Raw genomic sequence first — 16,945 nt, forward strand, 5'->3', positions numbered from 1 at the left:
AGAACAGTACAGGCCCTTTGGCTCATGATGTTGTGCCGACCATTTATCCTAATCTAAGATCAACCTAACCTACACCGCTTCGATTTACTGCTGTCCATGTGCTTGTCCAAGAGTCGCTTAAATGTCCCTAATGACTCTGACTCCTCCACCTCTGCTGGCAGTGCATTCCATGCATCCACCACTCTCTGTCTAAAGAACCTACCTTCCTCCAATCACCTTAAAATTATGTTCCCTCGTGACAACCATTTCCACCCTGGGGAAAAGTCTCTGGCTATCCACTCTATCCATGCCTCTCATCACCTTGTACACCTCTATCAAGTCACCTCTCTTCCTTCTTCGCTCCAGTGAGAGAAGCCCTAGCTCCTTCAACCTTTCTTCACAAGACATGCCCTCCAGTCCAGGCAGTGTCCTGGTAAATCTCTGTACCCTCTCCAAAGCATCCACATCCTTCCTATAATGAGGCGACCAGAACTGGACACAATATTCCAAGTGTGGTCTAACCAGGGTTTGATAAAGCTGAAGCAAAACCACACGGTTCTTAAACTCAATCCCCCTGTTAATGAAGGCCAACACACCATACGCCTTCTTAACAACCCTATCAACCTGGGTGGCAACTTTGAGAGCTCTATGTACGTGGACCCCAAGATCCCTCTGTTCCTCCACACTTCCAAGAATCCTGCCTTTAACCCTGTATTCAGTATTCAAATTCGACCTTCCAAAATGAATCACCACACTTATCTAGGTTGAACTCCATCTGCCACTTCTCAGTCCAGCTCTGCATCTTGTCAATGACCTGTTGTAACCTGCAACAGCCCTCAACACTATCTACAACTCCACCAACCTCAGCTCCTCATCGGCAAACTTACTAATCCACCCTTCCACTTCCTCATCCAAGTCATTTATAAAAACCACAAAGAGCAGAGGTCCCAGAACAGATCCCTGCGGGACACCACTGGTCACCGACCTCCAGGCGGAATACTTTCCATCCACTACCACTTGCTGTCTTCTTTCGGCCAGCCAATTCTGTATCCAGACAGCCAAATTTCCCTGTATCCCATGCCCCCTAACTTTCTGAATAAGTCTACCATTGGGAACCTTATCTAATGCCTTACTGAACGACCTTCATCAATGTGTCTCGTCACATCCTCAAAGAATTCAATGAGGCTTGTGAGGCATGACCGGCCCCTCACAAAGCCATGCTGACTATCTTTAATCAAACTATGTTTTTCTAAATAATCATAAATCCTATCTCTCAGAATCCTTTCCAATATTTTACTCACCACAGACGTAAGACTGACTGGTCTGTAATTCCCAGGGATTTCCCTATTCCCTTTCTTGAACAGGGGAACAACATTCGCCTCCCTCCAATCATTCGGTACTACTCCAGTGGAGAGTGAGGACGCAAAGATCATCGCCAACGGCTCAGCAATCCCCTCCCTCGCTTCCCATAGTAACCTTGGGTATAGCCTGTCTGGCCCAGGGGACTTATCTATCCTGATGCTTTTCAAAATTTCCAGCACACCCTCCTTAATATCAACCTGTTTGAGTCTATTAACCTGGTTCACGCTGTTCTCATGAGCAACAAGGTCCCTCTGGTGAATACTGAAGAAAAATATTCATTTAGGGCATCCCCTATCTCCTCAAACTCTAGGCACAAGTTCCCTTCACTATCTCTGATCGGCCCTACTCTCACTCTGATCATCCTCTTATTTTGCACATGTGTAGAACGCCTTGGAGTTTTCCCTAGTCTTTCCCACCAGGGCTTTTTCGTGCCCCCTTCTAGCTCTCCTAAGTCCATTTTTGAGTTCCTTCTTGGCTACCTTGTAACCCTCTAGAGCCGTGCCAAATCCTTGCTTCCTTAAGCTCACATAAGCTTCCTTCTTCCTCTTGATTAGAAGCTCCACTTCTCTTGTCATCCAAGGCTCCTTCACCTTACCATTCCTTCCTCATCCCGGTGGAACAAAACTATCCAGCACTCGCAGCAAGTGTTCCTTAAGCAATACTGTTGTGCATTTCCCCCAGAACAACTATTCCCACATTATGCTCCTCAGCTCCTGTCTAATAGCAGTATAATTTCCCCTCCCCCAATTAAATACCTTCACATACTGTCTGTTCCTAGCCCTCTCCATGACTATGGTAAAGGTCAAGGAGTTGCGGTCACTGTCAACGAAATGCTCTCCATGCGAGACATCTGAAACCTGGCCTGGTTCGTTGCCAAGCACCAAATCCAATATGGCCTCCCCTCTAGTCTATGGCCTATCTACATATTGAGTCAGAAATCCTTCCTGTCCACACCTGACACAACTTGCTCAATCCAAACCATTTGCAGTAAGGTTCCAGTCAATATTAGGGAAGTTGAAGTCATCCATGCCAACAACTCTGTTACTTCTGCACCTTTCCAAGACCTGCCGCCCAATCTGTACCTCAATCTCTCTGCTGCTATTGGGGGGAACTATAGAAAACTCCCAATAAAATGACTGCTCCTTTCTTGTTTCTGACTTCCACCCATACTGACTCAGTAGACAAACCATCCTCGACTACCTTCTTTTCTGCAGCTGTGATGCACTCCCTAATTAACAGTGCCACCCTCCCTTCTCTTTTACCTCCCTCCCTATTCTTCTTAAAACACCTAAACCCCGGAACATCTGACAACCATTCCTGCCCCTGTGAAATCCATTCTCCGTAATGGCCACAACATCTTAGTTCGAAGTACTGATCCATGCTCTAAGTCAGTGTTTTTCAAACTTTTTCCGGGGACCCATTTTTACCGACCGGCCAACCTTCGGGACACAACCTGGCCGACCTTCGCAGCCCACGCCGGCCAACCTGCTCGACCACCATTTTCTCTTACCTTGTTTGTTGCTGACAAAAATAGAGGAAATGGTTTTGGGTCCCTTTGGCCCCAATGGTCCCTTTGTCCCTTTGGTCCCTCTGACCCCCCAAACTAGAAAAAAAAATGCGCCCATATTAAAAAAAAATGCGGCCGCAATGTGCATGTATGCCTGATCATCGATGAACGTCAATCACCTTAAACTATGCATGCGCAGTGCGGGCAAATTTTTAAATCTGTTCCTGACCATTTTGAAGGCTGCTTGCAGCCGGCATTATTAAAAGCCGGCTGTTGCGCGATCGGGAGCGCCACGACGGACTGCTCCGCGACCCTCCCGACACCCGCCCGTGACCCACCAGCGGGTCACGCCCCTGAGTTTGACAATGCCATCTCTAAGTTCATCTCCCTTATTCCTGACACTCCTTGCATTGAAACAGACACACTTTAACCCATTCCACTGAGTGCAACTTTGCCCTATCAACTGTCTATTCTTCCTCACAGACTCGCTGCATCCTATTTCTGCCTGTTCAACAGCTACCCTATTCTCTAATCCATAGCTCTGGTTCCCATCCCCCTGCCAAACTAGTTTAAACCCTCCCGAAAAGCTCTAGCAAACCTCTCACCCAGGATATTGGTGCCCCTTCCTCTTTTCCAACTTCGCTGGATCCCCATCTTCTGCATAACTTCTATCTACCTCCAACATCGCATCTATTACCTTCTGACACTCCAACCTCTCCTCTTTGTTCACCCTAGCCTTCAACAAGATCTCTTCAACCCTCATCAACACCTTTAGAGCCTCCCAGACAACTGCCTTCGACACCTCCCCCATGCAGTTAAAACCTACATATTCCTCAATTACTTTCTCTATTTTATCACAGAACCCTCGATCCCCCAACAGTCCCACATCTAATTTCCACCCCAGCCTCTGTACTACCCCCTTCTCCAGTAGCATATCCACCCAATATGGAGCATGATCTGATATTGCAATTGCCGAGTACTCTGACCCCTTAACTCCAGTCAGCAAAACCTTCCCCACCACAAAACATCGATCCGCGACTATACTTTATGGATCGCAGAGAAAAACGAGTACTCCCGCTCCCTCGGATGCAGAAACCTCCAAGGTCCACCCCTCCCATTTCCACCATTAGCCCAGCCAGCACCTTCGCCCCCCCCTGTCGGGACCAGCGAGCGCGGCCATGACCTGTCCAACCATGGCTCCTACAACAAGTTCCAGTTCCCCCCCCCCACTATCAGTTTGTGTGTATCCAAGTCGGGGATGACCCTACACACCTTAACGAATCCTACATCGTCCCAATTGGGACCATATACACTTACCAGCGCCTCTAACCTCCCCTCCAGCGCCCCGTCACAATCACATACCTACCCCACTGATCTGCAACCACCTTCTCCATCTGGAACCGTACCCTTTTGCTGATAACGCTACCCCTCGAGCCCTTCCGTCAAATCCAGAATGAAACACCTGACTTACGCAGCCCTTTTTAAGTCTCACTGGTCCTTCACCCTCAAGTGAGTCTCCTGCAGCATTGCTACATTGGCCTTCAAGCTATTAAGATCAGACAGCACCTTTGATCTCTTGACTGGACCTCCCAACCCCCTCACGTTCCACGTGACTATCCTAACCGGGGGTCTCTCACCGCCCCCCTCCCCTTTCTTATCCACCACCATCATACCATTGGGCCCTGCCCCATGAGCCTGATCCGCCCCTATCCATTATTAACATCGAAACCCTCGCCCCCCAGAATCCTCCCCATATATCCTCTCGAAAAAACCTCACCCAGTATTGATCCCTTCCCTCTCTCTTTCACACCTCTTAGGCCCATCAAAACCTGCTCACTAGGCTCCTATGTCCGCAGCCCCTCCTCCGTTCACTAGCTGACTTTAGTTAGCTTGTGCGGGGGCCCCCCCAAGGCATTCCATCCCCTCCCCTCTCACCCAGTCCCAGAAAAAAACAATCCAACCCATACAACTCAATAAAATAACATATAACCATTGCAACAAGGAATGCGAATCAAACCAAACAAAAAAAAACTTAAACTCTATAACAATGTGAAGTCAATAAGTTACAATACAGGTTAATGAACAGAAAGTTATAACATTTATACATTCTCCAGCTCCCCAATCACAGTCCACGACCTCTCTCCAGTTCCGCTCCTCACTTCTGTCCCAAGCCTTCTGCCTTCACGAACGCCTCAGCCCCCTCCACCGTCTCAAAATAAAAATCTTTGGTGTTGTACGTCACCTTCAGCTGTGACTTTACTCTCCGTATTCTTGGTGCTTTCACACCAAATCGCACCCCGCTGTTGTACAGTGCCGTCTTCACTCGGCCGAACGCCGCTCGCCTCTTTGCCAACTCCACCGTCAAGTCCTGGTATATCCGAACTCCAGCACCAGCCACTGCACCTCCTGCTTCTCCTTCGCCCAGCTTAACACCTCCTTTGTGTGGCATCTATGGAAGCATATAATTACTGCTCTTGATGGCTCATTTAATTTTGGCTTCAGCCTTAACGGTCCAGTTCATACCGGGTGTGGTCCTCCCCCCCCCCCCCCCCCCCCATCAGCTCCGCCAACATCTTGGCGAAGTACTCCGTTGGCCTCGGGCCCTCTGCCCCTTCGGGCAAGTCCACAATCCTTAAATTGTGCCGCCTCAAGCGATTCTCCAAATCTTTGAGCTTTGCTCGAATCCCTTTGTTAGCCTCCACCACCCTCTGCAGCTCGTCCCCCATCGAGGTGAGCCGGTATCTGTGCTGCAACATGGCCTCCTCCATTTCCTTCATCTTCTCGCCCTGCTCTCTCACCTCGGCCGATACCTTTGCCACAGCTACCCTCACCGAGGCAATTGCCTCCTCCACCAACGATTTCAGTGCGACTGCCATCTCCTTCCTCAGCGCCTCCATGTGTCTTGCAAACCGCTTCTCCAGCTCCTCAGCCATCGCCTCAGTCATCGTCTCCACCGTAAGCAGTGCGGCCCCACCTTGCGGTCCAGCCTTTGCCATCTTGCCAGCCCTTTTGCTGGCCCTCTCACTCGACGGCGAGCCCTTCTTCACATCTGCTTTTTGCAGTCCTTTTGGCATCTTTTAGCGACTTTTGATCTCCCTTCCTTCAATCCTCCAAAAATTACCCCCGGGACCGGATTTAAACCTCCTAAAAATATACGTCAAGGGGGAGCCACCCAACGTGCGACTTCCCCTCTACATGCCGCCACCGCAAGTCCAGTCTAAGTGAATTAATGGTTGATCAAACTTTATTTTAAAAACACGTAACATTTTTGTTTGGCAAAACTGAAATTATCTTTCACTGGCAAGAGTGGGAAGAGAAAGGTGATAAATTGGAAAAATAATGACCTGGGATCTTCAGTATGCCTGCAGTGATGTGTGAATGTGAACAAAGTGGGGTATTTTTCAGAATATGGTAGAATTTTACTTGGAGCTAGTATTACCCCTCATGAAACATCATGCTTAGCCAGGTCCTGTGCAACAGCAGGCATACGTGGTGTGGATCTCCCTGGAGCGAACTGTTGACTGGTATCATGGTGTGATGGCTGTGCTTCAAGGATGCTTCTAAGCATAACATGAAGACCCTAAGGGTCGACTGTTGCATCTGTGAATCACAACTGGTGAAAAAGAGAACTGGTGATATGTCTGGGTTGGCACTACCATGACAACCAGTGGCTAGAGCAGCTTGGCAGTAGGTGCCTTAGCCAAAACCAACAGCCTGCAATATTAGTTGGTAACTTCATGTGTGGCGCTTGTGGCAAAACCTGCCTCTCAAGGATTGCCCTTTCAGCCATCAGCAACGGTGAATCAAATGAAGACACCGTACCTAAATGGATTCTTTTTTGCATGTCCTCGTAGCTGGAAGCTTGTCAACATAAAGTGTAATTGAGCAGATAGGAAGCTTCATCCCTAAAGCACCGAAAATTATTCACAAAGGAGTTCACATTGCTGATGACCTTGGAGAAGATGTCAGAGTCAGGGTGAACCTACTTCATTTTTTTAGACATATGTTGAGTTGCTGTCCTCCCTCAATCTTTTCTGCCTCTTGCTGCCCTTTGCTGTGACTTTACTCTCCGTACTCTTGATGCTTTCTTGGGTGGTGGTTTGTTCTCCTCAGGCATCAATTTTAAACACAAAAAAGATACCAAACCGAACTGATAGTGGCAGCAGAGGGGTGAGTGTGAGGTGCTGTGTTCGAGGCAAGAGAATGTTTGAGAAGAGTAGCTGAGATTCAATACGGGTAGAATAGAAGTTAAACGCTAGCAGAAAAACTAGTACCTGTTAGCTAAAAAAAGTTTTAAAGTTTGCTCTTTCTGGGATTTGACAAATAGCACCAACAGTCACCTCACTTGTAGTTTTCTAAAGGTACCCTTAATACCATGATAGGTTGAGTCTGAGATGTACTGAGATGATGGTTATGAATTTGGCGGTACATAAGTGAAGGCTTGTTAGAAATTCAGAACTGCCGACTTCCGGGTGCGGCGATGACCAGCTGAGTCGCACGTTTCGGCAGCTCCCGGTGAAACGGACTTTTGGGCTCTTGATAGGAGCCCCAACGGCAATTTTGACGGCTAAAAACACTGTGCGGTAAACCAGAAGGGAATCCCCCCCTGGATATGGATGAAAAAAGGAGGAGAAAGTGGCCGGATTGCAGTGGATCCTTTAGAACAGCGGCAAGGAAGACAAGCAAAAACCAAGATGGCGTCGGAAGGTGGCAGTTTAACATGGGGCCCTGAACAACAAGAGTTCTTGAAATGCTGTGTGGAAGAGCTCAAAAAGGAAATGAAGAAAGAGCTGTTGGCCCCGATACTACAGGCGATCGAAGGGCTAAAGGAGGAACAAAAGACCCAGGAGCGGGAGCTTCGGGTCGTGAAGGCGAAGGCAGCCGAGAATGAGGACGATATACAGGGCCTGGTGGTGAAGACGGAGATGCATGAGGCACATCAGAAACGATGTGTGGAAAGGTTGGAGGCACTGGAAAACAACGCAAGGAGGAACAACCTGAGGATTCTTGGTCTTCCTGAAGGTGTGGAGGGAGCGGACGTCGGGGCATATGTGAGCACGATGCTGCACTCGTTAATGGGAGCGGAGGCCCTGGCGGGTCCGTTGGAGGTGGAGGGAGCATACCGAGTGATGGCGCGAGGACCGAGAGCAGGAGAAATTCCCAGAGCCATAGTGGTGAGATTCCTCCGTTTTAAGGATAAAGAAATGGTCCTTAGATGGGCAAAGAAAACTCGGAGCAGTAAATGGGAGAACGCGGTGATCCGCGTTTATCAAGACTGGAGTGCGGAGGTGGCGAGAAGGAGGGCGAGCTTTAACCGGGCCAAGGCGGTGCTTCATAAAAAGAAGATAAAATTTGGAATGCTGCAACCGGCAAGACTGTGGGTCACATATTGAGGAAGGCACCACTACTTTGAGACGGCGGATGAAGCGTGGACTTTTATTGTGGAAGAAAAACTGGAATGAGCGGGTTATTAAAAAGAACGTTTGAACAAAGTGGTGGGGCGAATGTGGGGGGCGAAGAGGGGGGTTAAAAAGGGGGGAAAGAGGAGTTTTATGTACTAATCCTGCGATGTGGTAACTTTTCTCTCTTCCACAGGTGGTGATGGAGGGGAGGTGGAGGAGATGGGGCGTTGGCCATTGGGGGCGGGGCCAAGGGAGAAGCGCGGGCTTGGTTCCCGCGCTATGATAATCATGGCGGGAATAGAGAAGCAGGAAGGAGGGGGCGTCGCACGGTGCGAGCCGAGGTCACGGGGGGAAGCCGAGATCGGCCAGAGTTTGCTGACTTCTGGGAGCAACATGGGGGGAGTAATTACGCTAGCGGGGGATCTAGCGGGGGGGGGGGGTGGGAGGGGGGAATTACTGGGTTGCTGCTGCTGGGGAGAGGGGGGAGCTGGTATGGGAGGGGATGGGCGGGGGGGCACCGCCTGGGGGAGATACAGCTGCGTGGGAACCGGGCGAGGAGCTGGAAAAAGGGGATGGCTAATCGACAAGGGGGGGGGGGTAGGAAGCCCCCCAACCCGGCTGATCACGTGGAACGTGAGAGGGCTGAACGGCCGATAAAGAGGGCACGGGTACTCGCACACCTTAAGAAACTTAAGGCAGATGTGGTTATGTTACAGGAAACGCACCTGAAACTGATAGACCAGGTTAGGCTATGCAAAGGATGGGTGGGGCAGGTGTTCCATTCGGGGCTAGATGCGAAAAACAGAGGGGTGGCTATATTAGTGGGGAAGCGGGTAATGTTCGAGGCAAAGACTATAGTGGCGGATAACGGGGGCAGATACGTGATGGTGAGTGGCAAACTACAGGGGGAGATGGTGGTTTTGGGAAACGTATATGCCCCGAACTGGGATGATGCCAATTTTATGAGGCGGATGCTAGGACGCATTCCGGACCTAGAGATGGGAAAGCTGATAATGGGGGGAGATTTTAATACGGTGTTGGAACCAGGGCTGGATAGGTCGAAGTCCAGGACTGGAAGGAGGCCGGCAGCAGCCAAGGTACTTAAAGATTTTATGGAGCAGATGGGAGGTGTAGACCCGTGGAGATTTAGCAGACCTAGGAGTAAGGAGTTCTCGTTTTTCTCCTATGTCCATAAAGTCTACTCGCGAATAGACTTTTTTGTGCTGGGAAGGGCGTTGATCCCGAAGGTGAGGGGAACGGAGTATACGGCTATAGCCATTTCGGATCATGCTCCACACTGGGTAGACTTGGAGATAGGGGAGGAAACAGGAGGGCGCCCACCCTGGAGAATGGACATGGGACTAATGGCAGATGAGGGGGTGTGTCTAAGGGTGAGGGGGTGCATTGAAAAGTACTTGGAACTCAATGATAATGGGGAGGTCCAGGTGGGAGTGGTCTGGGAGGCGCTGAAGGCGGTGGTTAGAGGGGAGCTGATATCAATAAGGGCACATAAAGGGAAGCAGGAGATTAAGGAACGGGAGCGGTTGCTGCAAGAACTTTTGAGGGTGGACAGACAATATGCGGAAGCACCGGAGGAGGGACTGTACAGGGAAAGGCAAAGGCTACATGTAGAATTTGACTTGCTGACTACGGGCACTGCAGAGGCACAATGGAGGAAGGCACAGGGTGTACAGTACGAATATGGGGAGAAGGCGAGCAGGTTGCTGGCACACCAATTGAGGAAAAGGGGAGCAGCGAGGGAAATAGGGGGAGTGAGGGATGAGGAAGGAGAGATGGAACGGGGAGCGGAGAGAGTGAATGGAGTGTTCAAGACATTTTATAAAAAATTATATGAAGCTCAACCCCCGGATGGGAGGGAGAGAATGATGGGCTTTTTGGATCGGCTGGAATTTCCCAAGGTGGAAGAGCAGGAAAGGGTGGGACTGGGAGCACAGATCGAGGTAGAAGAAATGGTGAAAGGAATTAGGAGCATGCAGGCGGGAAAGGCCCCGGGACCGGATGGATTCCCAGTCGAATTCTATAGAAAATATGTGGACTTGCTCGCCCCGGTATTGACGAGGACCTTTAATGAGGCAAAGGAAAGGGGACAACTGCCCCCGACTATGTCTGAAGCAACGATATCGCTTCTCTTAAAGAAGGAAAAGGACCCGCTACAATGCGGGTCCTATAGACCTATTTCCCTCCTAAATGTAGATGCCAAGATCCTGGCCAAGGTAATGGCAATGAGAATAGAGGAATATGTCCCGGGGGTGGTCCACGAGGACCAAACTGGGTTTGTGAAGGGGAGACAGCTGAACACGAATATATGGAGGCTGTTAGGGGTAATGATGATGCCCCCACCAGAGGGGGAAACGGAGATAGTAGTGGCGATGGATGCCGAGAAAGCATTTGATAGAGTGGAGTGGGATTATTTGTGGGAGGTGTTGAGGAGATTTGGTTTTGGAGAGGGGTATGTTAGATGGGTGCAGCTGTTGTATAGGGCCCCGATGGCGAGCCTGGTCACGAATGGACGGGGATCTGCATATTTTCGGCTCCATAGAGGGACAAGGCTGGGATGCCCTCTGTCCCCATTATTGTTTGCACTGGCGATTGAGCCCCTGGCGATAGCGTTGAGGGGTTCCAAGAAGTGGAGGGGAGTACTTAGAGGAGGAGAAGAACACCGGGTATCTTTGTATGTGGACGATTTGTTACTATATGTGGCAGACCCGGCGGAGGGGATGCCAGAAATAATGCGGATACTTGGGGAGTTTGGGGATTTTTCAGGGTATAAATTGAACATGGGGAAAAGTGAGTTGTTTGTGGTGCATCCAGGGGAGCAGAGTAGAGAAATAGAGGACCTACCGTTGAGGAAGGTAACAAGGGACTTTCGTTACCTGAGGATCCAGATAGCCAAGAATTGGGGCACATTGCATAGGTTAAATTTAACACAGTTGGTGGAACAAATGGAGGAGGATTTCAAGAGATGGGATATGGTATCCCTGTCACTGGCAGGGAGGGTGCAGGCGGTTAAGATGGTGGTCCTCCCGAGATTCCTCTTTGTGTTTCAGTGCCTCCCGGTGGTGATCACGAAGGCTTTTTTAAAAAGGATCGAAAAGAGCATCATGGGTTTTGTGTGGGCCGGGAAGACCCCGAGAGTGAGGAAGGGATTCTTACAGCGTAGCAGGGATAGGGAGCGCTGGCACTACCGAGCCTAAGTGAGTATTATTGGGCCGCTAATATTTCAATGGTGAGTAAGTGGATGGGAGAGGAGGAGGGAGCGGCGTGGAAGAGATTAGAGAGGGCGTCCTGTAGGGGGACTAGCCTACAGGCTATGGTGACAGCCCCATTGCCGTTCTCACCGAGGAACTACACCACAAGCCCGGTGGTGGAGGCTACACTGAAGATTTGGGGACAGTGGAGACGGCATAGGGGAAAGACTGGAGCCTTGGGGGGGTCCCTGATAAGAAACAACCATAGGTTTGCCCCGGGGGGAATGGATGGGGGATATGAATTGTGGCAAAGAGCAGGAATAACGCAACTGAAAGATCTGTTTGTGGATGGGAAGTTCGCGAGTCTGGGAGCGCTGACTGAGAAATATGGGTTGCCCCAAGGGAATGCATTCAGGTATATGCAACTGAGGGCTTTTGCGAGGCAACAGGTGAGGGAATTCCCGCAGCTCCCGACACAAGAGGTGCAGGACAGAGTGATCTCAAAGACATGGGTGGGGGATGGTAAGGTGTCAGATATATATAGGGAAATGAGGGACGAAGGGGAGACTATGGTAGATGAACTAAAAAGGAAATGGGAAGAAGAGCTGGGGGAGGAGATCGAGGAGGGGCTGTGGGCAGATGCCCTAAGCAGGGTAAACTCGTCGTCCTCGTGTGCCAGGCTAAGCCTGATTCAGTTTAAGGTATTACACAGGGCGCATATGACTGGAGCACGGCTCAGTAAATTTTTTGGGGTGGAGGATAGGTGTGCGAGGTGCTCGAGAAGCCCAGCGAATCATACCCATATGTTTTGGTCATGCCCGGCACTACAGGGGTTTTCGATGGGGGTGACAAAGGTGCTTTCAAAAGTAGTAGGGGTCCGGGTCGAACCAAGCTGGGGGTTGGCTATATTTGGGGTTGCACAAGAGCCGGGAGTGCAGGAGGCGAGAGAGGCCGATGTTTTGGCCTTTGCGTCCCTAGTAGCCCGGCGTAGGATATTGCTAATGTGGAAAGAAGCCAAGCCCCCGGGGGTGGAGACCTGGATAAATGACATGGCAGGGTTTATAACGCTAGAGCGGATTAAGTTCGTCCTAAGGGCGTCGGCTCAAGGGTTCACCAGGCGGTGGCAACCGTTCGTCGAATACCTCGCAGAAAGATAGATGGAATGGAAAAAAGAAGGCAGCAGCAGCAGCCCAGGATCGGGGGAGGGGGGGGGGAGGAGGAACCAGAAGGACTCTCAGGGTTGTTAATATATACTGTATAATATGTATAGGTCGTTGCTACAGATAATTATATATTGGACTGTTAAATTATATTTTTGGAGTGTTACTTGTGATAAGGCAGTTGCCAATTAGGGTTAGTTTTCATTTTTGTTATTTATTATTTATTCATTTTCTGTTTATAAAATAGGTCATTGTTATTTGTGTTGTTATAATATTGTGTAAAGGATGCACAATGTACTGTGTTGGTTGACCAAAAATTTTCAATAAAATATTTTTTAAAATAAAGAAGAAATTCAGAACTGCCAAAGATCCCATCTGGGGTTTGTGGCATCAGTCTCTCAAGGAAGATGTTTGAGCATCTTGCTTCTAAAGGAGTTCATTCACTCTGCCCTATTGAATGATTACAGGACCCAGAGGTGTAACATTGGAACTTTCATGTAACCTGAGCTGGATAGCTATGTTTCTTTCATTCATATTCCATCAATGTCTTCAAGGGCAAAGAATGTAAACACTCAAGTGTGATGTAGGTTGATCCAAATCATCAAGTTGCTTTATTTCACAGTAATTGAATGTACAGCGCACGCTTCACATATTTTAATCAATAGTACTTATGTCTGGATATTAACACGATTATGTTCTGGTAGAACACATCAGTGAACTGACTTAATTATCCATATTTGAATCCCTCCAATCAGGTTTTCACCCCTGCCATTGAAATGAAGTGGCTCTGATCAAAGTCACAATGGCATCCTATGTGACTGTGACCAAGGGAAACTATTCTTTCTCGTGACCAGTCTGCAACCTTTGGCATAGTTGACTAGGCCATCCTCCAGTGCCTCTCCACTGCCATCCAGCTAGGTGGGACTGTGTTCATTTTGTTTCATTCTTATCAATCTACCCATCGCCAATGGCTTCTCTTCCCACTCGCACCATTACCTCTGTTGCCCCCAAGGATATATCCTTGGTCCCCTCCTATCTCTCACCTATATGCTACTGGCAGTATTTGAAAACAAATCGTTAGTTTTCACATATATGCTGAGGATACCCAGCTCTACCTACTGTCGCTAAATTATCAGACCGCTCCTCTAATATCCAGTACTGGATAAGCAGAGATTTCTTGCAATTAAATATTGGATAGACTGAAGCCGTTATTGTGCTACAGACAGTTCCCTACTTTATCCCTTTCTGTGGCAAATGTCTACGGCTGAACCAGAATGTTCATAACATTAGTCAAAGTTGACCCTGTGGTGAGCTTCTGACCAAATATCTTGGCCATCACTAATACTGGCTATTTCTACATCTATCACAGGGCCCTCTGTCCTTGCCTCAGCTCACCTGCTGTTGAAACCCTCATCTATGCTTTGGCCACCTCTAGACTTGGCTATCCCAATACACTCCAGCCGGCATTCCACATTATACGCTCCATAAACTTGACATCATCCAAAACTCGGCTGCCTGTGTCCTTACTTGCACAAAATTCCATTAACCATCTTCTATGTGCTTGCTGGCCTACATTGGCTCCCAGTTAAGCAATGCCTCAATTTTAAAATTATTATCCTCGTTTTCCAATCCTTCTCTGGTTTTGATTCTCTCTAAATCTGTCATCTCCAGCTCCACAAAAATCGGAGATATGTGTTCATCTAAAATTGACCTCTTGAGCATCCTGATTTTAATTGTTGCAACGTTAATGTCCATGCCTTGAGTTGCCGAGGTCCTAAGCTCTGGAATCCCCTCTCTCTTTTTTAACAAACAATTTTATTGAGGTATTTTAGGCATATAGAACAAGTGACATTGTACAGTACAAAAAAAAAGAAGTCAAGACACAAATCAAACATAGTGCAAACTACGGCTCTGTTCACGCAAGGACCTGCCTCAATATCCCCCTACTCTATTCTACTCTACCCTAGCCCCCCCTGGAATTCCCTCTCTAAACCTCTTTGTCTCTCCACCTCTCATTCCTCCTTCAAGACACTCCTTAAAGTCTACCTCTTTGACCAAGTTTTTAGCAGCCTCCTAATATTGCCTTATGTGGCTCAGTGTCAAATTTTGCTTTATAATTGTCCTGTGAGGTGTCTTCTGACATTTTATTATGTTAAAGGAGCCATATGAATACATTTTAAAAATATATTTTTATTGAATTTTTACATCTGTACACTATACAACAGGCGAGCAATATGGTTTGTATGTACAATTTACATGCTCCCCTTTCATCGACTCCCCCCCCCACCTGGGCTCCATCTTGGGCCCTTTCTTCCGTCATAGATGCTGGAGGCTCTCTTTCATTTAGTATTTGTTGCAGTTGCCCCTATGGCTTTGTTGGGGGGGCCCTCTGATCACTCCTCAGTCTTCAGTGTCCCCTCCTGATGTTTCCCTGGGCTCCTTCCTTGCTACCCCCTACCCTCACCCTCCCTTTGTTCCTATCTGCTCTGGGTAGTCCTGTCTGCCCCCCCCTCCCTTCCTATCTGCTATTGCCATAGAACATGTCTTGGAACAGGCTGATGAATAGCCCCCGTGCTGTGTGGAAGCCTTCGTCCCATCCTCGGGTGGTATATTTGATCTTCTCCAGATGGAGAAATTCTGACAGGTCTGCCAGCCAGTACACAGCTGTGGATGCCAGCCAAGCAGAATCCTCCGGCATGCGATTAGGGATGCAAAAACAAGGGCATCGCCCCTCTTCACCATATGTAGTTTTGGCTGGTCTGATATCCCGAAGACTGCCACTCTCAGGCACGGCTTCACCCTCACCCCCACAACCTTGGACAGCGCCTCAAAGAAGGTTGTCCAGAACCCGACAAGTCTTGGGCAGGCCCAGAACTTGTGGGCTTGGTTGGTCGGGCCTCCCTAGCACTGTTCACACTTGTCTTCCACCTCCGGGAAGAACCTGCTCATTCGTGTTCTGGTTAGGTGCGCTCTGTGCACCACTTTGAATTGAATGAGGCTTAGTCTTGCACAAGAGGAGGTGGAGTTGGCCCTGCTCAGTGTTTTGCTCCAGAATCCCCACCCTACCTCCATCCCTAGTTCATCCATGGGTAGTACATCTATCTTGATCGCCTGCATCGTCCTCGCCAGGGAGAGCGGGAGCGCATCCTATCTCTGTCGGTCCTTTTTAACTTCCTTCACCAGGCTGGTCAGATTCCATTTGTGGATCCGTGTCCAGTCTTGGGCTATCTGGATCCCCAGAAAGCGGAATTTTCTTTTGGGGTAGTTTGAATGTTAGACCCTTCAGTTCCGTCCCTCTACAGTTCGGGTTCACTGGGAATACCTCGTTCTTGCCTAGGTTGAGTTTGTAGTCCGAGAAGGCCCGAACTCTTCCAGGCGCTTCATGATTTCCTTCAAGCTGTTCCACAGGTCCGAGATGTAGAGGAGCAGGTCATCCGCATAAAGTGAGACTCTGTGCTCTCTGCCTCCTTTTCAGATGTCCTTCCAGCCTTTTGCGTCTAGCATATCGATCACCAGGGGTTTAATTGCCAGGGCGAACAGGAGCGGGGACAGCAGGCCTCTCTGTGCAACTGGAAGTATTCAGAGCTGGTAGTGTTGGTCCGAATGCTCGCCTCTGGTGTTCTGTCCCCATATGATGTTAGTATCATATTCAGCAGCCGCCTGATGTTCGCAGTTAGCTGTCTAACCTTGACAAAGCCCGTCTGGTCCACTGGGACCACTTGTGGTACACAGTCTTCCAGTCTCTTAGCCAGGACTTTCACGAGTATTTTCGCATCTACATTAAACAGCGAAATGGGTCGATGTGATCTACATTCCATCAGGTCTTTGTCTTTCTTGGGTATCAGCGATATGGTGGCCTGTGTTAGCATTGGAGGCAGGGAGCCCCTCGCTAGCAAGTCTGCAAACATCTCCCACAGTGGCCAGAGCTGGTGCAAACTCCTGGCGCCTTCCCCGCCTGCATGGAGTTGATGCTGTCCATGACCTCTCCCAGTACTACCGGTGCTTCCACCTCCCTCTGTCTATCGTCCCCCGCGACCGGCATGTCCACTCCATCGAGGAACCGTTTCATCCCTGAGACCCCGTTGGGGGGTTCAGAGGTGTACAGTCCCCGGTAGAAGGCCTCAAATGCTTGGTTGACCTTTTTTGGTTCAGCTACCAGTCCGCCTCTGCTATCCTTTACCTGCGCTATCTCCCTCATGGTTGCCTGCTTTCCCAGCTGGTGAGCCAGCAGGTGGCTGGCCTTTTCTCCATGTTCATAAAAGGTCCCCCGTGTCTGGCGGAGTTGGCGCACTGCCTTCATGGTGGATAGGTTAAAGTCCATTTGTA

Source organism: Scyliorhinus torazame, chromosome 2, assembly GCF_047496885.1.
Source record: "Scyliorhinus torazame isolate Kashiwa2021f chromosome 2, sScyTor2.1, whole genome shotgun sequence".
NCBI classification, from domain to species: Eukaryota; Metazoa; Chordata; class Chondrichthyes; order Carcharhiniformes; family Scyliorhinidae; genus Scyliorhinus; species Scyliorhinus torazame.